Source organism: Bos indicus, chromosome 3, assembly GCF_029378745.1.
Source record: "Bos indicus isolate NIAB-ARS_2022 breed Sahiwal x Tharparkar chromosome 3, NIAB-ARS_B.indTharparkar_mat_pri_1.0, whole genome shotgun sequence".
Classification (NCBI taxonomy): Eukaryota; Metazoa; Chordata; class Mammalia; order Artiodactyla; family Bovidae; genus Bos; species Bos indicus.
In genome coordinates, this window is record NC_091762.1 from 50,773,243 (window position 1) to 50,800,485 (window position 27,243).

Consider the following 27,243-nt stretch of genomic DNA (forward strand, 5'->3'; position numbering starts at 1 on the left):
CAACACAATATTGTAAAACAATTATCCTCCAATAAAAATTTTAAAAACTAAATAAAGGGCATAGAGTTTCAAAGATACACTACATTCTAAATATATCCAAAGGAATAGTGACTGATATTCCACATTTGCTAAAAAAACATTCATCTATATAACCAAGAAGCTAAACAAACTCCAAGCAATATAAATTCAAAGAGATCTACATCTAGACAAAACACAGTAAAAATGTTGAAACCCAAAGAAAATCTTGAAAGCAGGAAGAAAAATAATTCTTCACATACAAAGAAACCCCAGTAAAGCCAACTTCTCTTCAGAAACAATGAAGGCCAGAAGGCAGTGAAATAGCATATTCAAAGAACTGAAAGGGAGGGAAAAAACTGTCAATTAAGAATTTTATATACAGTAAAACTGTGCTTTCAAAAATGAAGGTGAAAAAGATACTTCTAGATAAACAAAAACTAAGAGAATTTGTTGCTAGCAGAGTTACAATAAAAAAAGTTCATAAGTAAACCAAGGTAGAAATTCAAACATGCACATATGTGTACACACACACAAAATAAAAAACAAAGAACACTAAGAAAGGTAATTAAGTAATCATAAAAGGCAGTGTAAATGCATATGAATTCTAAAGCAAACATATGGAACAATACGTACATAATTGTATTTTTAAGGCCATGACATACAAGAATGTAATATATTTGACAATAACTGCACAAAAGATGGTGGGAACAAAACTGTATTTAAGTAATGACACCATATAGTAGCTCCAATCCAAAAGGACAAAGCAAGAAAACAAAAAATGGTAAGTAAATATAAATGAAAAGAATGTCAAGAAAGTATCTACCATATAACCCAAGCAAGTCACTGTTTCAAGTAAAAACTGACGTTTCATGAAAAAGCTACTAGTTCAACCAGCAACTCAAACAATGGCATAAATATCTTACATGGATTTCCTATTCTGTCACGCATAATATTAAAAACCTAAACTCAAGATTAAGATTAAATGAAAATAATGTTTCATCAAGAATGTTCCCTGGTAGTACAGTGGTTAAGAATCGGCCCATCAAAGCAGGGGACAGAGGTTCGATCCCTGGTCCGGGAAGATTCCACGTGCCTTGGGGCAACTAATCCCATTTGCCACAACTACTGAACCCATAAGCCCTAGAGTACATGCTTCACAACAAGAGAAGCCACCACAATGAGAAGCTTGTACATGACAACCATAGTAGCCCCCACTCACAGCAACTCAAGAAAGCCCACACACAGCCACGAAGACCTAGCACACTCAAAAATAAGTAAAAAATTTAAAAAAGAATGTTCTTAAGTGCAGTAGGGTTTTCTGTGCGTGTGTAGTGTTTTTGTTTAACTGTAAGTGCTCAAAAGTAAGTAATACTAGCATACACTGGTGCCTTGTTTCATGCTAAGGCATACACTAGCCTGACCAAATACTAGTTTTACACTATCATACAAACGTCAATACAGTGGGAAAAGCAAGTAACATATTAGTATTATCACGAAAACAGTTAAGACTTTGCAGACCACCTGAAAAGACCCATGGATCACATTTTAAGAATCATGATCTAAAAATACATATCACCATATACTGTTGCCAGGTCAGCATAAGCTGAAGAAAAAGCTCTTCAATACTATAATTAGATGATTTACAAGACTTAAAAACCTGACAAGATGAGTGATACAAGTAAAAATGGAAAATGAGTCACTATAACAAATTTTATCAGCAGGAAAGCTCCATGTCAGGCTGAGCATTTTCTCTCTCCAGACAGTGAAACAAAATCTTCAAATCACAGTATGAAAATGACTCTATTAGCAAGCAACTTTCTAGAAAGCTATAAACTCAATGGTCACAGACAGACTTTGCTTCCCTTAAAGAAACTAGAGCCTGATCAACATAATTAATTATGTGTGAGAAATAACCTCATCAGAATACCAGAGTGACTACAAGGACCTAGAATTTTCCAACTCTAGAGTGGAATATGTACAAAATCGCAACTGCAAACATTCCCAGATAGTTTCATATCCTCTGCCACTGCTTCAACAAATTCTCTCCCTTTTTAACCTTTGATGGCAAGGTCTGTCCCCATCTTACTCTCCACTATATTACTCCTACTACAAAATAAGCCCTTAGATCATAAGAAATAAATCATTAAAATTTTTTTTCCACTCCTAGTGTTTCCACCTCAATTCTACTAATATTTCTAGCACATCGTATATTAACAATCCTTAATCCAGTAACAGTTGCCCTTGATTCCTTATGTCTCACTTCCACTATAACCTTTTTCCCTTCCATTCACAGCCAAACTCCTGGGGAAAAGTGACTTGAGTGACTACTGTGTGCTCAACCATACATCAACCTGCACATTTATTCAGAGATCACTCTTTAAGCCCATATCATGAGCCATTTACTGTGCCAGGGGAAGAGTGATAATACTCAGAACAATATTATGGAGACATTTTTACAGATAATGATTTTACAGATCCCTTTTTACCTATGAAAAATCTGTAACTCTAAGAAGACAGATTAAATAACTTGACCAAAGTTACAGAATTATAGACCAGAGTCAGCATTCAATCAATCTTTCTACTGGCACTTTCCCAGTAGCATTCAACTACTCTTAATAACTTGTAAGGATAGTGGTGGGAAAACAGAAAAACTAAAATTCCCTTGATTCCTTCCTTCCCCTCCCACCACTTTCTCTTATTTCTTTCCTCCCATTCACAGCCAAACTTTTGGGAGAAAGTTATACACATTTAACTGTCTCTGCTCTTACAGTCGTCTCCCCATTTAGTCTGAAATTAACTGCAACACACACCACCACTCTCCCACCCAAACATTCTACCAAAACCAGGGAATGTGTGTTACTCTTCTGACAGCTGTAGCCTCATTGCTCTATTATAGAGTATGGTACATAAAGCTCAGAAAGGTTATATGGACTTTATAAAGTTCAAATTCAATTAAAAAAAAAAAAAAGCTATATAAAGTAACATTTTTTTCTAAAAATATATCTATGCCAAAATAATCTCAGTTTTGCTCTAAGAATAAGAATAGACTCTAATTTACATTCTAAGGAAAATGCACATCAATATTTTATCAATACAAACACACAGAACATAAATCATGTATTATCTGAAACTACTTTAATAAAGATATTTTGTAAAAGTATTATCCTACCTTAAAATTCTTCTTCCCAAAGAACTTTTAGAGAAAACAAAGAAAGAAAGGGTAAATGACCCATAACACTGAACACAACTCAAACATAACTAGGATAAACAATGTACATCTTCCCTTTCCCCCTGTTACTGTCACTGATTACTTCCCTCCTGTCCAGAATGTATCCATTATTAGAAGTTAAACATTTTTCTAATTTTAGAATGTATTACTTCCTTTCTGATTACAAAGGTAAACACAGAGCTGATTAAGTAAATAATATAAAAATATACACTCAAAAATAAAATTCCCTTCACTGATCACCTGAAACTATTGCAACACTGCTAACTGGCTATACCCCAATACAAAATGCTTTTTGTATTAAAAAATAAATATAAAATCAAAAAAATAAAAATAAAAACTTCCCATCCTACTTCCTCCCACAAAAGAAAACTATTCATCTCATTTTTCTTATGTATACAATCTACATGTAGATATAATTTACATACATATAACAAAAATTAGAATACTACATACACTGCTCTATAATTTTTCTCACATAACAATGTATCTTAAATGAATGTAATGTCCATCTGTATAAATATAAAAGCATGTAAGATAATCTTTCCAACAGCTGCTAAGCTCCTTTCCAACTACCACACAACTGAGGAACACTGAGGATTTTCCAATGTTTTGTATTACTATTACAGGCAATAATACAAAGTTCATCCCTTTACACTTTAATTTTAAAGCATTCCAAATACTACATAGCATAAATTCAAAAAGAACTGCTGTATCAAAAATATGCATTTTCCCCCTTTTATTGTAGAACATTATAAATACATGCAAAAAGAAGAGATTAAGAAGTGGCAAGAATACACATATACACAATGGAGTATTACTCAGTATTACTCAGTATTACTCAGCCATAAAAAGAATTCATTTGAATCAGTTCTAATGAGGTGGATGAAACTGGAGCCTATTATACAGAGTGAAGTAAGCCAGAAGGAAAAACACCAATACAGTATACTATCGCATATATATGGAATTTAGAAAGATGATAACAATAACCCTGTGTACGAGACAGCAAAAGAGACACTGATGTATGGAACAGTCTTATGGACTCTGTGGGAGAGGGAGAGGGTGGGAAGATTTGGGAGAATGGCATTGAAACATGTAAAATATCATGTATGGAACGAGATGCCAGTCCAGGTTTGATACACGATACTGGATGCATGGGGCTAGTGCACTGGGACGACCCAGAGGGATGGTATGGGGAGGGAGGAGGGAGGAGGGTTCAGGATGGGGAGCACATGTATACCTGTGATGGATTCATTTTGATATTTGGCAAAACTAATACAATTATGTAAAGTTTAAAAATAAAATAAAATTTTAAAAAAAGGAAGAATAAACATGATTAAGATAAAAAAAAAATAAAAAAATAAAAAAAAAGAAGAACTATACAAAAAAAGTCTCAACGACCCAGATAACCATGATCTGTGTGTGTGATCACTCACATACAACCAGACATCCTGAAGTGTGAAGTCAAGTGGGCCTTAGGAAGCATCACTAGAACAAAGCTAGAGGAGGTGATAAAATTCCAGCTGAGCTATTTAAAATCCTAAAGACAATGCTGTTAAAGTGTTGTACTCACTATGTCAGCAAATATGCAAAATAGCAGTGGCCACAGGGCTGGAGAAGGTCAGTTTTCATTCCAATCCCAAAAAAGGGCAATGCCAAAGAGTTTTCAAACTACTATACAATTGTGCTCATATCACATTCTACAAAGTTAATGCTCGAAAATCCTTCAAGATAGGCTTCAGCAGTATGTGAAACTGAGAACTTCCAGATGTAAAAGCTGTGTTTCGAAGCTGCAGAGGAGCCAGAGATCAAATTGCCAACATCCGCTGGATCATGAAAAAGCAAGGGAGTTCCAGAAAAACATCTACTTCTGTTCCATTGACTATGCTAAAGCCTTTGACTATGTGGATCATAACTGTGGAAAATTCTTAAGAGACAGGAGTATCAGACCACCTTACCTGTCTCCTGAGAAACCTGTATGCAAGTCAAGAGGCAACAGTTAACAAATGGACATGGGGCAACAGGAACATATATATCAATAATTAGTTTAAATGTAAATGGATAAAATGCTCCAACCAAAAGATACAGATGGGCTGAATGGATACAAAAACAAGACCCATATATATACACTGTCTACAAGAAACCCACTTCAGACCTAAAGACACATATAGACTGAAAGTGAGAGGATGGAAAAATATATTCCATGCAAATGAGAAGCAAAAGAACGCTGGAGTAGCAATCCTCATATCAGCCAAAACAGACCTTAAAATAAAGAATATTACAAGAGATAAGAAAGGACACTACATAATGATCAAAGGATCAATCCAAGAGGAAGACAGAACAATTGTAAATATCTATGCACCCAACATAGGAGCACCTCAATACATAAGACAAACACTAACAGACATAAAAGGAGAAACTGACAGTAATACAATAATAGTAGGAGACTTTAACACCCCATTCACACCAATGGACAGATCATCAAAACAGAAAATTAGTAAGGAAACACAAGTCTTAAATGATACATTAGATGACATGGATCTCATTATCTTCAGGACATTCCATCCAAATGCAGAAGAATACACCTTCTTCTCAAGTGCACATGGAACATTCTCCAGGATACACTACATCTTGGGTCACAACTCAAATCTCAGTAAATTTAAGAAAACTGAAATCGCATGAAGCATCTTCTCTGACCACAAAGGTATGAGACTATATATCAATTACAAGAAGAAAACTAAGAAACACAAACTCATGGAGATTAAACAACATGTTTCTAAATAACCAACAGATTACTGAAGAAATAAAAAAATTTCTAGAAACAAATGACAATGAAAACAGGACAATTCAAAACCTATGGGATGCAGCAAAAGCAGTCCTAAGAGGGAAGTTTATAGCAATTCAATCCTACCTCGAGAAACAAGAAAAACATCGCAGAGACAATCGAATAACTTTACACCTAAAACTGGGAAAAGAAGAACAACAACAAAAAAACACCAAACCAAAATTAACAGAAGGAAAGAATCATAAAGATCCAAGCAGAAATAAATGAAAAAGAAATGAAAGAAACACTAGTAAAGATTAATAAAACTAAAAACTGGTACTTTGAAAAGATAAACAAAATTGACAAACCCTTAGCAAGACTCATCTAGGAAAAAAAAAGAGAAGAATCAAACCAACAAAACTAGAAATGAAAAAGGAGAGGTTACAACAGACAATGCAGAAATACAAAGGATTATAAGAGACTATTATGAACAACTATATGGCAATAAAATGGATAACCTGGAAGAAATGGACAGATTCTTAGAAAAGTTCAATCTTCCAAGACTGAACCAGGAAGAAACAGAAATTATGAACAACCCAATTACAAGCACTGATATTGAAGCTGTGATCAAAAATCTCCCCAAAAACAAAAGCCCAGGACCAGATGGCTTCACAGGAGAATTCTATCAGACGGTTAGAAAAGAGCTAATGCCTATCCTTCTAAAACTCTTTCAAAATATTGCAGAGGAAGAACACTTCCAAACTCATTCTACAAGGCCACCATCACCCTGATACCAAGACAATGCAAAAAAAAAGAAAATTACAGGCCAATATCACTGATGAACATAGATGCAAAAATCCTCAACAAAATTTTAGCAAACAGAATTCAGCAACACATCAGAAAGCTCATACACCATGACTGTTGAGTTTATTGTAGGAATGCAAGGATTCTTCAATACACACAAATCAATCAATGTGATAAACCATATTAACAAACTGAAAGATAAAAATGATCATCTCAACAGATGCAGAAAAAGCCTTTGACAAAATCCAGCACCCATTTATGATTAAAACTCTTCAAAAAAATGGGCACAGAAGTAACCAACCTCAACATAGTAAAGGCCGTATATGATGAGCCTACAGCAAACATTATTCTCAATGATGAAAAACTGAAAGCATTCCCCCTAAGATCAGGAAGACAAGGGTGTCCACTTTCACCAGTATTATTCAGCATAGTTCTGGAAAGTCCTAGCTACAGCAATCAGAGAGGAAAAAGAAATAAAAGGAATCCAGATCAGAAAAGAAGTAAAGCTCTCACTGTTTGCAGATGACATGATACTGTACATAGAAAACCCTAAACATAGTATCAGAAAATTACTAGGGCTAATCAGTGAATTTAGCAAAGTAGCCGGATACAAAATCAATACACAGAAATCATTTGCATTTCTATATACTACCAATGAAAAATCAGAAGAAGAAATTAAGGAATCAATCCCATTCACCATTGCAACAGAAAGAATAAAATATTTAGGAATAAACTTACCTAAGGAGACAAAAGAACTGTACATAGAAAATTATAAGACTGATGAAAGAAATCAAAGAATGACATGAACAGATGGACAGATATTCCATGTTCCTGGGTAGGAAGAATCGATATTATGAAAATGACTATACTACCAAATGCAATCTACAGATTCAATGTGATCCCTATCAAATTACCAATGGCATTTTTCACAGAACTAGAACAAAAAATTTCACAATTCATATGGAAACACAAAAGACCCCGAATAGCCAAAGCAGTCTTGAGAAAGAAGAATGGAACTGGAGGAATCAAGCTTCCTGACTTCAGGTTATATTACAAAGCTACAGTCATCAAGACAGTATGGTACTGACACAAAAACAGAAACATAGACCAATGAAACAAGATAGAAAGCCCAGAAATAAACCCATACACCTACAGGTGTCTTATTTTTGACAAAGGAGGTAAGAATATACAATGGGGCAAAGACAGCCTCTCAATGAATGGTGCTGGGAAAACTGGACAGCTACATGTAAAAGAATGAAATTAGAACACTTCTTAACACCATACACAAAGATAAACTCAAAATGGATTAAAGACCTACTAGGTAAGACCAGAAACTATAAAACTCTTAGAGGAAAACATAGGCAGAACACTGGGTGACATAAATCAAAGCAAGATCTCTATGACCTACATCCTAGAGTAATGGAAATAAAAACAAAAGTAAACAAGTGGGACCTGATTAAACTTAAAAAGCTTTTGCATAGCAAAGAAAACTATAAGCAAGCTGAAAAGACAACCTTCATAATGGGAGAAAATAATAGCAAATGAAACAACTTACAAAGGTTTAATTTCCAAAATATACAAGCAGCTCATACAACTCAATAACAGAAAAACAAATAACCCAATCAAAAAGTGGGAAAAAGACCTAAACAGACATTTCACCAAAGAAGAAATACAGATAGCTAACAAACACATGAAAGATGCTCAACATCACTCATTATTAGGGAAATGCAAATCAAAACCACAATGAGATATCACCTCACATAGGTCAGAATGGCCATCATCAAAAGTCTACAAACAATAAATGCTGGAGAGGGTGTGGAGAAAAGGGAACGCTCTTGCACGGCTGGGGGGAATACAAACTGATACAGCCATTATGGAAGATGGTATGGAGAGTCCTTAAAAAACTAGGAATAAAACTACCATATGACCCAGCAATCCCACTCCTAGGCATATACCCTGAGGAAACCAAAATTGAAAAAGACACATGTATCCCATTGTTCACTGCAGCACTATTTACAATAGCTAGAACATGGAAGCAACCTAGATGTCCATCGACAGATGAATGGAAGAAGTTGTGGTACATATACACAATGGAATATTACTCAGCCATAAAAAGGAACACTTTTGAGTCAGTTCTAATGAGGTGGATGAACCTACAATCTATTATACAGAGTGAAGTGAGTCAGAAAGAGAAAGATAAATATCATATTCTAACGCATGTATACAGAATCTAGAAAAATGGTACTGAGGAATTTATTTACAGGGCAGCAATGGAGAAACAGACATAGAGAACAGACTGATGGACACGTGGAGAGGGGACAAGAGGGTGAGATGTATGGAAAGAGTAACATGGAAACTTACATTACCATATGTAAAATAGATAGCCAATGGGAATTTGCTGTATGACTCAAGAAACTCAAACAGGTGCTCTGTATCAACCTAGAAGGATGGGATGGGGAGGGAGGTCCAAAAGAGTGGGGATATACGTATACCTATGGCTGTTTCATGTTGAGGTGTGACAGAAAACAACAAAATTCTATAAAGCAATAATCCTTCCATTAAAAATAAATAAATAAAAATAAAAAAAGCACATGGAACAATAGACTGGTTCAAAATTGGGGAAGGAGTACAACAAGGCTCTATTTTGTCACTCTGCTTATTTAGCTTATATGCAGTGTACCTCATACAAAATGCCAGGCTGGATGAATTACAAGCTGGAAAAAAGACTGCCAGGAGAAATAACAACCTCAGATATGCAGATGATACCACTCTAATGGCATAAAGTGAAGAGAGACTAAAGAACCTCTTGATGAGGGTGAAAGAGGAGACTGAAAAAGCTGGCTTGAAATACAACATTCTAAAAACTAAGATCATGGCATCCAGTCCCATCACTTCATGGCAAACAGAAACAGAAAAAGTGAAACAGTGGCAGATTCTATTATCTTGGGCTCCAAAATCATTGCGGACGATGACTGTAGCCATGAAATCAAATGACGCTTGCTCCTTGGAAGGAAAGCTATAACAAACCTAGAAAGCACATTAAAAAGCAGAGACATCATTTTGCTGACAAAGGTCCATCTAGTCAAAGCTAAGGCTTTTCCAGTAGTCATGTACGGATATAAGAGTTGGACCATAAAGAAGGCTGAGTGCCAAAGAATTGATGCTTTTGAACTGTGGTGCTGGAAAAGACTCCTGGAGAGTCCCTTGGACTGCAAGAAGAGCAAACCAGTCAATCCTAAAGAATATCAACCCTGAATATTCACTGGAAGGACTGATGCTGAAGCTCCAATACTTTGGCCCCTAAGCAAAGAGCCAACTCATTAGAAAAGAGAAGGGGGTAACAGATGTTGAGATGGTTAGATAATAATATTGGCTCAATGGACATGAATTTGAGCAAACTCCGGGAGATAATGGAGGAAAGGGGAGCCTGGCATGCTGCAGTCATGGAGTCACAAAGAGTTGGACATAACTCTTTGAACAACAATAAACAAAACAAGCACAATGAACCATCAGATATTCACCATCCAGTTTCAATTATCATCTTGTGATGGGTGTTTCATTTAAACACCCCATTTTGCCCAAAACCGCATTATGTATATATTTTAATGTAATACTTATTTTGTCAAATGAATCTCCAAAATGGTACCAATCAACACTCTGACCAGATCAGAGAAGTTACTTGATGGCCCACACCTTCTCCAAAAAGGAGTATCATCCTTTTGCTATTTGACAACACACACACACATACAAGCGTAAGTTTCTATTTACATTTCTACTACTGAGAAGCTTTTTCCCCCCCCATAAATTTGTTAACAATTTGTGTTTCTTGAAACTCCAGCTGATGTTCTCAGCCTGTTTTTAAAGCTGAAATGTTAATCCCTCCCATAATGATTTTCAAGAGCACCTTATACATTTCGAATACTTTGCTATTATACAGTTGGAAATATTTTCCCAAGTTCATATCATGTAAAAGTGCCTTGATAAATACTTTTTGATCAGGAAGTATTACTTCTGGATGCTCAGTTGACCCTGGTCAATAACTACAAAGCTGTATCGCTCATCTTGCATCAATGCTAGGCTGCCTCTCATATTTAAGTTAAATTTACACAGAAAACCAAAACAAATAGAAGAGGCTGGTCCATCTACCCTTTCTTTAAGCTCTGTAGTCCCTACCTTTGCTCCTGGGTAATGAATGCTCAACACTCATTAAACGTCCAGTCCATACCTTCCTTTTTACAGGATGTTAAAGGTGTAGAGAATACAGCTTCTCCCAAATGGAGTTGATGCAGGCTAAACTTCACAATATTAGGCAGCTGATCTTTAGCATATTAAGTTCAATGCAATTCCAGTTAAAATCCCAGCAGGATTTTTAAAGGTAAAATACTTCAGAAAATTAATGGAAAAACCAATAGAATTGCTAGATCAACCTTCAACAGGAAGAACAAAGAGGGGAAGACTTGTCCTACCAGACACTGTGACATATTCCAGAGAAAACTGTTCTGTACTGGTAAGAATCTATAACAGCAATGCAACAGAACAGGTATTTCCAAAACAGATCTATTTACAGGAAACTGTTAATGATAAAAATGATACTACAAATCCATACAGACAGGATATATTATTCATTAAACATGTGTTACAGAAACTGGCTCACTTAAAAGGAAAAAAAGTTGTATCCCTAGTTCACAATACACAAAAAGGTGAACTCCAGATGGAGCACAGACATAAAAGGTAAAATACAAAACATGAAATCTAATTAGAAAACGTAGAATACTGTTTTGATCTTGGAAGTGAAGCATAGATTCAAAAACATGGAAAGATTCTGCCAAAGCACAGATGAAAACAGAACAAAATTTATAGCACAATTATCATTTATACAAACTTAAAAATGCACATGTAACACCATACATAAGAACACATACATACATAAGAATATATTTAATAACATATTAATTATATTCAAGTGAGTATGTTAAGACAATTGGTAAATGAGAGCAGGGATTTGACTGAGGATTGGGGAAACTAGACATATACTGGCCATAGACTTGGGATGACATTGTATTCTGGTGACATACATTATAGGTAACTGAGTAGCAGGACTCAAATCATATCTCAAAAATATTCATTATGACTATCACTATTTCCTATTTGCTTTTGGCGCAGTGGTAAAGAATCCACCTGCCAAGGCAAGACATGCAAAAGACATGGGTTCAATCCCTGGGTCGGGAAGATCCCCTGGAGTAGGAAATGGCAATCTGCTCCAGTACTCTTGCATGGAAAATTCTATGGACAGAGGATCCCACTGGGCTCATTCCACAGTGTCAAAAAAGTCAGACATGACTGAGCACGAACACACATTTTACTATTTGACAATGCATACATAAAGACTGTATCTATATCTGTACCTGTAATGTTACTATTATTAGAGAAGCATTTCATCACTACTATTAATATCCATCTTGAAAGAAACTGCCTTGACAAAAAGTTTCTTCCTTGAAATCAAGCAGGAAAAAAAAGAAATCAAGTGGAGGCCAAGGATTCTACCCACTCCTTTGTTCTTGGTTTACTACTACTCATACAATAATAAGACCCTTGACTCAAGAACTTGAGAACTAGATGCATAATTCAAATAGTGTGTCTTCTCCGCCCCCCTCCAACCCATTTCCCAATTTATCCCCCCAGCTAACTAGGAAATTATCTGAATATTACTTGCGACATCGCAGACAGTGTATTTCACATCTGATATAATCTCTGAGGACTACTACAAGGCTAATATTAAAATACATGAGGGATTTCCCTGGGAGACCAGTGGTTAAGACACTCCTAGAGCAGAGGGCACAGTTCAAGCCCTTGTCAAGGAACTAGTATCCCACATGATGCACAGCGCTGTCCAAATAAAAAGAAAGAAAGAAAGAAAAATTATTGTATATATATAACTGAATCACTTTGCTGTACACATGAAATTAACACATTATTAACCAACCTAGGTCTCCCGCATTACAGGCAGATTCTTAACTGTCTGAGCCACTAGGGAAACCCTCAATCAACTATGCTCCATAACAAAATGAAGTTAAAAAAAAACAAAATACATGAGTTATGCACTTGACAGTATAATTTCTCAAAAATGGTAGAAGAAATATTAGAAACTCAATGTCTTTTCAGGTTAATTATTTTTCCTTCAATAAATATTGAATGAGTACCTATTCTAGGCCTGGTGAACAAGACAGTCAAGGTTCCTATCTTTGAAGCTCAAGATCTTGGTACGAAAGACTCAAAGAGACCTTCCTTCTTAATTCTTCAGTTCAGTTCAATCACTCAGTCATGTCTGACTCTGCAACCCCATGGACTGCAGCATGCCAGGCTTCCCTGTCCATCAGCAACTACCAGATCTTACTTAAACTCATGCCCATTCAGTCGGTGATGCCATTCAAGCATCTCATCCTCTGTGGTCTCCTTCTCCTCCTGCCTTCAATCTTTCCCAGCATTAAGGTTTTTCAAATGAGTCAGTTCTTCACATCAAGTAGCCAAAATTTTGGAGTTTCAGCTTCAGCATCAGTCCTTCCAATGAATATTCAGGACTGATTTCCTTTAGGATGGACTGGTTGGATCTCCTTGCAGTCCAAGGGACTCTCAAGAGTCTTCTCCAACACCACAGCTCAGAAGCATCAATTCTTCAGCACTCAGCTTTCTTTATAGTCCAACTCTCACATCCATACATGACTACTGGAAAAACCATAGCTTTGACTAAACAGACCTTTGCTGGCAAAGTAATGTCTCTGCTTTTTAATATGCTGTCTAGGTTGGTCATACCATTTCTTTCAAGGACCAAGCGTCTTTTAATTTCATGGCTACAGTCACCATCTGCAGTGATGTTCCAGCCCAAGAAAAGAAAGTCGGTCACTGTTTCCATTGTTTCCCCATCTATGTGCCATGAAGTGATGGGACCAGATGCCATGATCTTAGTTTTTTTCAATGTTGAGATTTAAGCCAGTTTTTTCACTCTTCTCTTTCATTTTCATCAAGAGGCTCATCAGTTCCTCTTCACTTTCTGCCATAAGGGTGGTCTCATCTGCCTATCTGAAGTTATTGATGTTTCTCCCAGCAATCCTGATTTCAGCTTGTGCTTCATCCAGCCAGGCATTTCACATGATGTACTCTGCATATAAGTTAAATAAGCAAGGTGACAGTACACAGCCTTGATGTACTCCTTTTGCAATTTGGAACCAGTCTGTTGTTCCATGTCCAGTTCTAACTGTTGCTTCCTGACCTGCATTCAGATTTCTCAGGAAGCAGGTCTGGTATTCCGATCTCTTGAAGAATTTTCCACAGTTTGTTGTGATCTACACAGTCAAAGGCTTTGACGTAATCAATAATAAAGCAGATGTTTTTCTGGAATTCTCCTTATTTTTCTATGATCAAACAGATGTCATCAACTTGATCTCTGGTTCCTCTGCCTTTTCTAAATCCAGCTTGACATCTGGAAGTTCACGGTTCATGGACTGTTGAAGACTGGCTTGAAGAATTTTCAGCACTACTTGGCTAGCATGTGAGATGAGTCCAATTGTGCAGCAGTCTGAACATTCTTTGGCATTGCCCTTCCTTGGGATTGGAATGAAAACTTAAGTTCTTAGTGCTGATTCAAGCCCAGCCACCAAGTTCAGGTTCAGTTCAGTTCAGTTCAGTCACTCAGTTGTGTCCGACTCTTTGCAACCCCATGAATCGCAGCACACCTGGCCTCCCTGTCCATCACCAACTCCCGGAGGTCACTCAAACTCACGTTCATCGAATCTGTGATGCCATCCAGCCATCTCATCCTGTCGTCCCCTCTTCCTCCTGCGCCCAATCCCTGCCAGCATCAGAGTCTTTTCCAATGAGTCAACTCTTCACATGAGGTGGCCAAAGTACTGGAGTTTCAGCTTTAGCATCATTCCTTCCAGAGAAATCCCAGGGCTGATCTCCTTTAGAATGGACTAGTTGGATCTCCTTGCAGTCCAAGGGACTCTCAAGAGTCTTCTCCAACACCACAGTTCAAAGGCATCAATTCTTCTGTGCTCAGCTTTCTTCACAGTCCAACTCTCACATCCATACATGACCACTGGAATAACCATAGCTTTGACTAGACAGACCTTTGTTGGCAAAGTAATGTCTCTGCTTTTGAATATGCTATCTAGGTTGGTCATAACTTTTCTTCCAAGGAGTAAGCGTCTTTTAATTTCATGTCTGCAATGACCATCTGCAGTGATTTTGGAGCCCCAAAAAATTAAAGTCTGGCACTGTTTCCACTGTTTCCCCATCTATTTCCCATGAAGGGATGGAACCAGATGCCATGATCTTCATTTTCTGAATGTTGGGCTTTAAGCCAACTTTTTCACTCTCCTCTTTCACTGTCATCAAGAGGCTTTTGAGTTCCTCTTCACTTTCTGCCATAAGGGTGGTGTCACCTGCATATCTGAGGTTATTGATATTTCTCCCGGCAATCTTGATTCCAGCTTGTGCTTCTTCCAGCCCAGCGTTTCTCATGATGTTCTCTGCATATAAGTTAAATAAGCAGGGTGACAATATACAGCCTTGACGTACTCCTTTTCCTATTTGGAACCAGTCTGTTGTTCCATGTCCAGTTCTAACTGTTGCTTCCTGACCTGCATACAGGTTTCTCAAGAGGCAGGTCAGGTGGTCTGGTATTCCCATCTCTTTCAGAATTTTCCAGTTTATTGAGATCCACATAGTCAAAGGCTTTGGCATAGTCAATAAAGCAGAAATAGATGTTTTTCTGGAACTCTCTTGCTTTTTCGATGATCCAGCGGATGTTGGCAATTTGATCTCTGGTGCCTCTGCCTTTTCTAAAACCAGCTTGAACATCTGGAAGTTCATGGTTCATGTATTGCTGAAGCCTGGATGCAGTAGTTTGAGCATTCTTTGGCACTGCCTTTCTTTGGGACTGGAACGAAAACTGACCTTTTCCAGTCCTGTGGCCACTGCTGAGTTTTCCAAATTTGCTGGCATATTGAGTGCAGCACTTTCACAGCATCATCTTTCAAGATGTGAAAGAGCTCAACTGGAATTCCATCACCTCCACCAGCTTTGTTCATAGTGACGCTTTCTAAAGCCCACTTGACTTCACATTCCAGGATGTCTGGCTCTAGGTGAGTGATCATAGCATCATGATTATCTTGGTCATGAAGATCTTTTTTGTACAGTTCTTCTGTGTATTCTTGCTACCTCTTCTTAATATCTTTTGCTTCTGTTAGGTCCATACCATTTCTGTCCTTTATCGAGCCCATCTTTGCAGGAAATGTTCCCTTGGTATCTCTAATTTTCTTGAAGAGATCTCTAGTCTTTCCCAGTCTGTTGTTTTCCTCTATTTCTTTGCACTGATCGCTGAGGAAGGCTTTTTTCCTCTCTCCTTGCTATTCTTTGGAACTCTGCATTCAGATGTTTATATCTTTCCTTTTCTCCTTTGCTTTTCGCTTCTCTTCTTTTCACAGCTATTTGTAAGGCCTCCCCAGACAGCCATTTTGCTTTTTCGCATTTCTTTTCCATGGGGATGGTCTTGATCCCTGTCTCCTGTACAATGTCATGAACCTCTGTCCGTAGTTCATCAGGCACTCTATCTATCAGATCTGGTCCCTTAAATCTATTTCTCACTTCCACTGTATAAGCATAAGGGATTTGATTTAGGTCATACTTCCACTGTATAAGCATAAGGGATTTGATTTAGGTCACACTTCCACTGTATAAGCATAAGGGATTTGATTTAGGTCATACCTGAATGGTCTAGTGGTTTTCCCTACTTTCTTCAATTTAAGTCTGAATTTGGCATAAGGAGCTCATGATCTGAGCCACAGTCAGCTCCCGGTCTTGTTTGTGCTGACTGTATAGAGATTCTCCATCTTTGGCTGCAAAGAATATAATCAATCTCATTTCAGTGTTGACCATCTGGTGATGTCCACATGTAGATTCTTCTCTTGTGTTGTTGGAAGAGGTTCAGGTTACATCCTTTCTTAGTATACTATATATAGCTCTCCAATCACTGTACTTTCCACACTGTGCTCCATTTGCACAGGAGAGCACTTAATTTGCCTTTACTTCTCAACCCTTCTCTGAGAGGGCAAAAGACTGTCCCAGTTTTGTTTACTATTACTTCCCAGGTACACAGCACAGTGCTCAGAATGCAGTAAAAACACAGTAATCAATTAATTATCAGCAGGAACTGTTAATTTAATTAAAAACAGTCTAAGAGCCAAACAAAAGACTCACCTCCCTAGTAGGAACTTCTGTCCCTCTACCGTGCTGCTTAAGGTTTCCCTACTCTTCTGTAATAAACCCAATAAGCCAAGACAAATTCATTACAACCATGTCTCAAGTACCCCTGCCACTAACCTTCAACCTGTGAAGTATCATTTGACAGCAAAGAAAGCAGGGAAGAAAAAATTTAAACCTGTGCTCTAATTGAGTGTGCGACCTCCCACTGGAGCACATACCACCTCTTACTACTAGAATTCTCCTCATTCCTGAACCAATCTGCATTAATAATCTTCTAGGCCCCATCATCTTTGAAGTTTCCCTTATCACTATTTTCTGGATCACATATTCTTTTGTTGAACCAGTGGCTTGCAATAAAAGGATGTGTGCATGTACATTTTCTGAATCTTTATATATCTAAAACTATTCAGTCCTAGATACAGAATTTTATGTTGAAAATAATTCTCTCAGAAGTCTGATAGAACTCCTAAACTACATTCAGCACTCAGCACTGACAATGAAAATCAGAGTGATGCCACTCTGGTTTTTCCTCCCTGGTAGGCTAGTGCTTTTTTCCCCTCAGGAAGTTTTTAGGATCTTCCTTTATCATTGATGTCTTCAAAATTCATAAGGATGTGTCTAGATGGAGGCTCTTCTTTTCATCATACTTGCTCACTTCTCAGTAAACCCTTTCTATTATCTACTTATTCAGGAGTCATTTCTTCTGTTTATCTTCGGCTCTCCTTTCATGCAACAGGCTTTCAGTGAACTTTTCCTTGTTCACTGATATTTAAGACTGAGGTTATAAGAATTTGCATGTGAATTTTTCCTTCTGATACAGAACTTAAAGAGTTATTAGCTGGGAAGGCAAAACTTAGGTTGAAAAGCCAAAGTATGAATGAAGGTCTTTCTTCAGAACCCCTCTCCACATTATTTACCTGAAGAGCCAGACAACTGGGTGTGGGTGGGGGGGGCAGTGTCCACCTGTTTAAGATACGAACCTCTTACTTCTAATAACTGTAGATGGTATCCTCTCAACCCTCCCTTTGCTGGGACACCTGGTCAGGGTTACTACTAGAGGCTCAGAATCAGCAGATACCTCAGTCCTACAGCTGGGTAATGCTGAGAAGAAACACACTCAATTAGAGCACAGGTTTAAATTTTGAAACCATTACAGTGGATAGTAAGTATTAGGAACACTGCAAATAAGTTAAATGACAAATTATAGACTAGGCAACTTGGAATCCTAATTCCCATTCACAGTGGATTATGTATAAAATAATACATATTTTACATATTAAATATGTATATGGCTTTCTTTAGTGGGGAGGAGGCACACTGCACGGCATATGAGATCTTAGTTCCCCGACCAAGGATCAAACCTGCACTTCCTACATTGGAAGCATAGAGTCTTAACCATTTGAATGCCAGTGTAGTCCCAAAATACACCTTTACTATAAACAACTAACTCATACACTTTTGTCTCTTAAGCTATTAATAGCTGAAAACTGGTATCTCAGAACAAATATACTTTTTAATTAACCAGACAATTTAAGCAACAAACCATTCCCCAAACCATTATGAAGAAGAGGCCAAATGGAAGTTAAGGCAAATATGATGATTCTACCTGTTAAATATCTGCTACATCCCAGGTACTATGCTAGGTGGTAAGAGAAACAAATATATAACATAATACCAAGGAACCACAGACTAAATGGGGAAACAAAAGGGCATGAAAAATCATTTCCTATAATGAACACACTCAAAAAGAATTTCTAATCTATCAAGGAGCAAGACAAGGTCAGTCAAGACTTCATCAACACTCAGCTAATTAACCTGAAACATGAGCAGTAGTTTCCCAGATGAACTTTAGAAAGGGCTTTGTAAGCCTAGAGAACATATGCAAAGGCATAAAGTTCCACAACAATACACACTTTTTTAGGTACAAAACTTCAGAGAAAAAGTCGCAAAAAATAACATTGGCCAAATGAAAAATACATATAAGCCATGTGTGTGTGCTCAGTCATGTTGGACTCTTTGCAACCCCATGGACAGTAACCTGCCAGGCTCCTCTGTCAATGGGATTTTTCAGGCAAGAATACTGGAATGGGTTGCCATTTCCTTCTCCAGGGAATCTTCCTGATGCAGGAATTGAACCTATATCTCCTGTATTGGTAGGTGATTCTTTACCACTGAGCCACTTGGGAAGCCTACATATACCCGGTATCTAGCACAAAATAGGTTCTCAATACTGGGTGAATGAATAAACATACAAATAAATATATGCTATCAAAGGAGAGAAAAGATGGGAACTGTAATAAATCCACAATAATCTATGAACAAGAAAATAACAACATGAATTAGAGTCATGTATAGCAGGGCTTTGAGTAACTTAGTTTATATACTTTAGGCTTTCCAAGGTTTTTATTTTAGTAATGATATTAAATAATTTTAAAAGTATACTGGACAGATATCAAGAATTAACTCCATGTGGTATTAAAAGCAAACAAGAAATTCAGAATAATTCCCAGGTTTTCAACTTGAGAGAATGGGAGGATAATACGAGGGAAGCAAGGGAAATTAGGAGGAAAACAGCAGCAATGTTAAACTATCTGTTTCATCAAAGAACAGCTGTCTATTAGACAAAATATTTATAAACACTGACCACATACTAAGACATAAAACAAGCCTCAACAAATGTCAAGCCATAAAAATCATATGGCTTATGTTCTCTGACTGCAATGGTATAAAACTAAAAGGCAGTAAGAATGTAAATTAAAATTTTAAAAACTTAGTCATATACTTCTAAAATAACCCACGGGCCAAAGAAGCAACCATAATGGAAATCATCAAGTATTTTGAGTTGAACAATTATAAAAATATCATATATTAAAACTTTTCAGATTTGGCTAATGCAGTACTTAGATAAGTCATTTTTTAAAATATCTATAATAGAAAAGAAAAACGTTAAGACTTATTTTGTAGCCTAACATATAATGTATCTTGGAGAATATTCCATGTACACATGAAACACATGATGGAACAGAAGAAAGTATAATTCTGTTCCTTTTGAATGGAATGTTCTGTATATATCTGTGAAAATCCACTTGGATCATTTAAGGTCAATGTTTCCTTTTTGAGGTTCTGTAGCATGATCTACCCACTGATAAAAAGGGAGTATTAAAGTCCCCTATTATTATTGTACTGCTGTGTATTTCTCCCTTTGGGTCTGTTAGTATTTTTTAAACATTTAAGTGATCCTATTTGGGTGCATAAGTATTTACAAATATTAAATCCTCTTGTTGTATTGACCCCTTTACCATTATGTAATGCCCTTTTGTGTCTTTTATTACAGTCTTTCCCCACTACAATGGTATGAAAATAGAAACAGATTCTAAGGAAAAAAACTGAAAAATTCACAAATACATAATTAAACAACATACTACTGAACAACCAACAATTCAAAGAAAAATCAAAAGAGATATTAAAAAATATCTTAAGACAAAGATGGAAAAAGAACATACCAAAACATACAGGATGGAGCAAAAGCAATTCTAAGAAGGAATTCCATAGTAATACAGCTCTATGTCAGGAAACAAGAAAAATCTATAGTAAACAACCTAACTTTACACCCCAAGGAACCAGAAAAAGAAGAACAAGGGCCAGAGTTAGCGGAAAGAAGGAAATAACAAACATCAGAGCAGAAATAAATAAAATAGAGACTAAAAGACAATAGATATGGTCTATGAAACCTAAGACATGGTTCTTTGAAAAGATAAACAAAATAGACAAATCTTTAGCTAGTTACCAAGAAAAAGAGAAATCAATAAGATCAGAAATGAAAGTGGAGATGTTAACAACTGATAAAACAGAAACACAAAGAATCATGAGACTACAATGAACAATTATACACCAACAAGGACAACACAGAAGAAAACAAATAAATTCCTAGAAACATACAACCTCCCAAGAATGAATGATGAAGAAAGAGAAAATCTGAACAGACTGAAGTAAGGAGATGGAACCATTAATTTTTAAACAAACTCCTAACAAACAAAAATCCAGAATCAAATGGCTTCATTGCTAAATTCTACAGAACATTCGATGAAGAATTAATACCAATCCATCTCCAACTCCTTCAAAAAAACAGAAGGCAAGAGAACAATTCCAAATTCATTTTATGAAACCAGCATTAGCCTGAGACCAAAACCAAAGATTCACAAGAAAAGAAAACCACAAATCAATATCCCTGATAAACACAGATGCAAAAAATACTCAACAAAATAGTAGCAAACTGAATTCAACAAAATATTAAAAAATCACACACCATAATCAAGTGGGATCATCCAGAGATGCAAGGATGGTGTAACATTCATAAGTCAGTCAATCTGATATACAACATTAACAAAATGAAGAATAAAAACCACATGATCACTTCAACAGATGCAGAAAAAGCATCTGACAAACGCTAACCTCTTTGACCCACTTCTCAGAGTAATGAAAATAAAACAAAAATAAACAAATAGGACCTAATTAAACTTAAAAGCTTTTACACAGCAAAGGAAATCATAAATAAGATGAAAAGACAACACTCAGAATGGGAGAATATACATGCAAATGAAGCAACTAATAAAGGGTCAATTTTCAAAATACACAAGCAGCTCAAGCAGGCTCAGTATCAAAAAACAAACAATACACGCAAAAAACAGGTGAAAGACCTAACGTTCTTCCAAAGATGACATACAGATTACCAACAAACATGTGAGAAGATACTCAACATCAATCATTATTACAGAAATGCAAATAAAAACTACAATGAGACATTACCTCACACTTGTCAGAATGGCCATCATCAAAAACTCTAAGAACAATAAATGCTGGAGAGGGTATGGAGAAAAGGGAACCCTCTTGCACTACTGGTGGGAATGTAAATTGATAACTACTACTATGGAAAACAGAATGTAGGTTTCTTAAAAAAAAAAACAAAAAATAAAACTATCACTGGCAGTTGGATTCTTAACCACTGAGCCACCTGGGTATCATTAGAGCAACATGAAACACTAAAAGACAGTGAAAGTACTCATTTAAAATTCTAAGTGAAAAATAAATAGGGTGAAAATCAACTTTATAACGAGCCAAATTATGGATCAAGAGTGAAGGTCAGACTTCCCTGGTGGTGTAGTGATTAGGACTCTGCCCTTCCACTGCAGGGCCTGTGGGCTGAATCCCTGGTTGCCTCTTGTCTTCAACCAAAAAAAGAATGAAGGTAGTGCAAGAGTATTTTCAGGCCTATGAAATCTGTAAAGACTTATCTCCAAACACACTTTCTCTGACCCTTACAGAAGATCCCAAAGAGTGGGAGTAAACCAAATAAAAGGCAGACCTAGGAGACAAGGGAGTCAACACAGCAGACAGGCAAAGGAATGATGGTGCAGGCAAGCCCCAAGACATCTTTTAGAGAGCTACGAGTACAGATTAGAGAAGAACTCCAGAAGAGCTCCAGAAGAGTATTTCAAGAAAAATAAACTGACTGATTAAGTTATAAAACAGATGTCAAAAAGTATACTCCAAGACCTTTTACAAACTGTGGAAAGATGAGTGAATATTTCAATGTTCAAAGAAAACTAAGCAAATTTTAATTTTTAGTGAGACAACTTTGAAATACAGTTGTATAAGAAAAGAATTCTAGAGATAAAAGCTAAAAATATCTAACAAATTTCTGACATTGTTCTAAGATCTATGCATGTATTAACTGACTGAAGCCTCATGATTACTTTCCAACATCATACTCTATGTGGGTCATATGTAAACTATTTTTATAAAATCCTACAAAGGAAAATGGAGTTTGAAATTTTTTGTATAACCATATTGAAAGAATGTTGGAAGAGACTAAATGAGGAAAATTTCTCATTTAACATCACAGGAAGAAAATACTTCAAACTGATGATATGTTTTCTTTAGCAATATAAAGAAGAAACAGGAGAGCTAACAAGCAGCATGCGGGCAGCAGAGGCGGGTCATGGGGCGAGAGGTATCCCAGCCACCACCGTTAGTATGGCCCAGAGCCGTAATGGAGGTGAGGCACAGACCCCACGGGCTTGGGGCCAAGGCCAGCAGAAGCCCTTCCAGGTGGGTTTCTACAACATCAGCGGACCCTAGGCAAGGGCAATTTCTTGGTGGTGAAGCTAGTTGGGCATCGAGTCACCAAAACACAGGTTGCAATAAAAATAATTGACAAAACATGATTAGATTCAAGCCATCTGGAGAAAATACATCGAGAGGTTCAGATAATGACGCTTCTGAACAATTCTCACATCAAAAAACTCTGTTTATCAGTTTTGAATGCATGGAGGTTGATTGTTAAATTTAGGATGAAAATTAAAAAACGTATCTCTTTACTGCAGATGTGTTTGTGCTCAGTCGCTCCTGGGGCAGCCTGCCATTTCCTATTCCAGGGGATCTTTGCTACCCAGGGATGAAACCATGTCTCCTGCACTGGCAGACAGGTTCTTTACTACCAGCATCACCTGGAAAGCCCACATTGCTGAAAAGTCTACTATATAGTGCGAAAAGAATTTGAGTTAAACTAGACACTTCCACCTTGGCAGATAATTATTAAACTTTAAAACTAGCTGCTCTTACTAGTTTTCCTAAACTTGTCTGTGCAAAGGCAGATGTGACCATTTGTCTATCCTGTTTCAAACCTTCCATCAAAAATGGAGACCTGTAACACCTGTGCCCTGATGAGAGCAAGGAACCTGCCATCTAATCCACATTAAAAACCTACCTCACCCTGTCTGTCCGGTTTGCTCTGTGACTTTATTTTTGTTCTCCTGTTGAAACTATACCTTTAGGGAAAAGAATAAAAAGAAGAAATAGCTAAAAGTTAAAAACAGTTGCCTCTAAGAAGGGTAGTGGGAACAGACAAACTGCGTATTTTCGTTAAAAATTTTTTAATTTTACAACTATTTGATGTTTTATACTCTCAGCAAGTAATATTTTATGAATATTAGAAAATTATTAAAGTTAAGAAATACTCTTGGTAACATCAACATCCACAGCAGTGTTTCCCAAAGGAAGTAACAGTTCTGGAATAACAGTTCTACAGAACATTAAGAGCCGCTATATGAAAAGTCATATGAAGTAAAAGTAGGGGGCTTTTTCATGAAGGTTTATTCTGAAGCCCTTCATATGTTAAGATACACTTCACAGTTTTTTCACAGAACTACCCACACTCCCTTCCCCTTGATTTCAGCTCAAAAATCTTACTGTTTTAAGTCAGCAGTTATCAAATGTAATTAAGTCCACAGACCAGGGTCAATCTATATATAACAAAGTAAGAAAAGCAAGGATATACTGAGCTTTAATCAAGTTAAAATTATACTGAGCTTTAAGTTAATCACCTTATAGACCATTCTGTATTTTGAGGGCATATCCTTTTCACGTTCTTGTAGCTGAAATATATCTTCTTTTACAAAATAATGGTGATAAGTGGCAGTTTTTTTAAACATTTTTACTTTCCAAAATAAAAAGCTGACAACCTTATGTCAGCACCTACCTCCAGCCTACTAAGAAAAGCGAAAAGTTTATGAAGTCAAATCTGGGAATCTCATGAAAACTCTTTTAAAAGATGATCAAAACAATCCTCTAAGGAAAAGAGTCACCACAGAAATGGAAAGATAACCCAGAGAGAGAAATAGCATTAAAAAAAAAAAGACAACTGAGAAAAAGGAGATAGTAACGTATCAGATGTACCTAATAAAGTAGGTTAGGGAAAATAAGCAATAAAAACTGTTTATTGAAGTTAACCATTCCAAAGTCACCTATGATCACTGGGCTTAATTAAATGCCAGACTGCTGCTACTGCTGCTAAGTCACTTTAGTCATGTCGGACTCTGTGTGACCCCATAGACGGCAGCCCACTAGGCTCCCCCATCCCTGGGATTCTCCAGGCAAGAACACTGGAGTGGGTTGCCATTTCCTTCTCCAATGCATGAAAGTGAAAAGTCAAAGTGAAGTCGCTCAGTCGTGCCCAACTCTTAGCAACCCCATGGACTGCAGCCTACCAGGCTCCTCCGTCCTTGGGATTTTCCAGGCAAGAGTATTGAGTGGGGTGCCAATGCCAGACTACATGGGGCTTAAAAGTAAAGACAAACAGGCTGAGTTTAGCTTACACTTTCTAAGCTCCTCAGAGATCAAAAGATGTTTTGGGATGGGCAAACCTAACCATTAATACAAGTTACTGGTTAAAGAATGAAGAGATTGTTGAAACTAGGTTATTTACTAACCATAAATATTAATAGTCTAACAAACCTACTCTTTCATAAACTGATGATTAAGTCTAAATCTTCTGTGTAAAACATATATTAAAAACATAATCAAAGAATTTTCTAGGAATGTATCACCTAACTTCTAACAAATGGAATTTGCATTTCAAATTACAAGTGAAAGGAAATATATTGTTCTCTAAAACTTCACATAGTGTCTGGCAGAAAACAACAGGTACTTAATAATAATCTCCTAAAAAATTAATCAAAGCTTATATTCACCAATACACATATATAAGTAAAAAAAAAAAATTCACCTATCAAGCAAATATCACTATCCTATGAATGCACATATTTTACTATAGAAAAAGCCAAAAACTTTTAAATTGCCTTAATTTCACCTCACTTGAAGACTGAAACCAAAAGCAGAAAGGCAATTCTCCACCCCAATCTCAGTTTCAGCCTATATCCTCTAGAATTAAAAATAGCTTAGCCACCTAACAGGTCAGGCAATGACAGAGGTGTTTACAATTCAGTTGAGTGTGGCTTTGGCTCTCTTCGTGAAATTATACTTTAAAACCTTCATATTTAGGAAAAAAATATCAGTTCTATAGAACACTTTCATATGTTCAGGCTTTTGCAACAAGTATAATATTTTGTGATCACAAAAAGATTTTTATAAACTATTAATAAAAGATCACTACCTTTTTAAAATTTGTAAATGACACTTAAATATAACATAAGTGTTTTTTGAATGGCAAAGAAATACCAAATTGGAGACAGTATAACATTTCAAGACTATATTGGATTTTTTAAAAGGATAGTTGGTGCCTTTTCATCATAATATCCAGTCATCTAAACTGTGCAAATAGAAAACAGAATGTCTCCACAGTGACATTTTATTATTTAGCTAGTAATATCAGTTTGCATATCCCTGATGATATATTAGTTATGAGATGAACAGTTATCTTACATGCAATAATTAGCTATACTGCATTCAGTAGATAGCAGGTAACCACAGATTTAAAACAACAAAACTGACAACGCTAATGTTGTTGTTTAACTGCTAAGGCGTGTCCAACTCTTTTGTGAAACCAAGGACTGAATAGCATGCCAGGTCCTCTGTCCATGGGATTTCCCAGGGAAGCATACTGGAGTGGGTTTCCATTTCCTTCTCTTGACCTGGGGATTGAACCCCGTTTCCCGCACTGACAGGCAGATTCTTTACCACTGAGCCACCTGAGGAGCCCAAAATGCAAAATAACTCAGCCATAAAAAAAGAAACAATGCCATCTGCAGCAATATGGATGGACCAAGAGATTATCCTGCTAAGTGAAGTAAGCCAGATAGAGAAAAACAAATATTAGATATCGCTTTACGTGTAATCTTGAAAAATAAAAATGAACAAGAAAACAAACTTGTGGGTTATCAAGGGGGAAAAGAGGGGAGAGGGAGAAATTAGAGGAGTTTGGAACTAACATAAACACACTATGTATAAAAACAGATAACCAGCAAGGACCTACTGTACAGCACAGAGAACTATACTCAATATTTTATAGTAACTACAAGGCAAAAGAATCTGCAAAAAAAATATGTAACAATCACTTTGCTGTACACTTGAAACAAATACAACACTGTAAATCAACTACACTTCAATAAAAGAAATTCACAAATTTAAAAAAACAGGGAAAAAAAAGGTAATGTCATTAGAACCCAAAACTACATGAGAATACTCTGAAATTCAGTATAAATACATTTTTAGTAATAGATAAGTACACTTAACCAGAGCTGCATAAACCATTCTTCTAATAGAATTCATGAACTGCTATAGAAAAGTCCTTAGACTGTCAGTAGAGAGGTTCAAGTATCCGTAAGGAAACCTTAAACTGTGAGAAGGAAATTATCATCTCTCTTGTTGAAAA

At 36.6% G+C, this 27,243-nt stretch overlaps 1 protein-coding gene across 4 annotated transcripts in view; it reads right to left on the reverse strand.

The window, feature by feature from the left end:
- MTF2 (metal response element binding transcription factor 2) overlaps positions 1–27,243 on the reverse strand; it is a 72,643-nt gene that overhangs the window by 28,568 nt on the left and 16,832 nt on the right. Inside the window, exon 2 of one of the 4 annotated variants that reach the window (XR_011565793.1) lies at positions 3,188–3,211. The exons of the other annotated variants lie outside the window; for them this stretch is intronic. The gene's annotated coding sequence lies outside the window, so the exon portion shown is untranslated. The remainder of the gene's footprint in view (positions 1–3,187; positions 3,212–27,243) is intronic. 4 annotated transcript variants of the gene reach the window in all.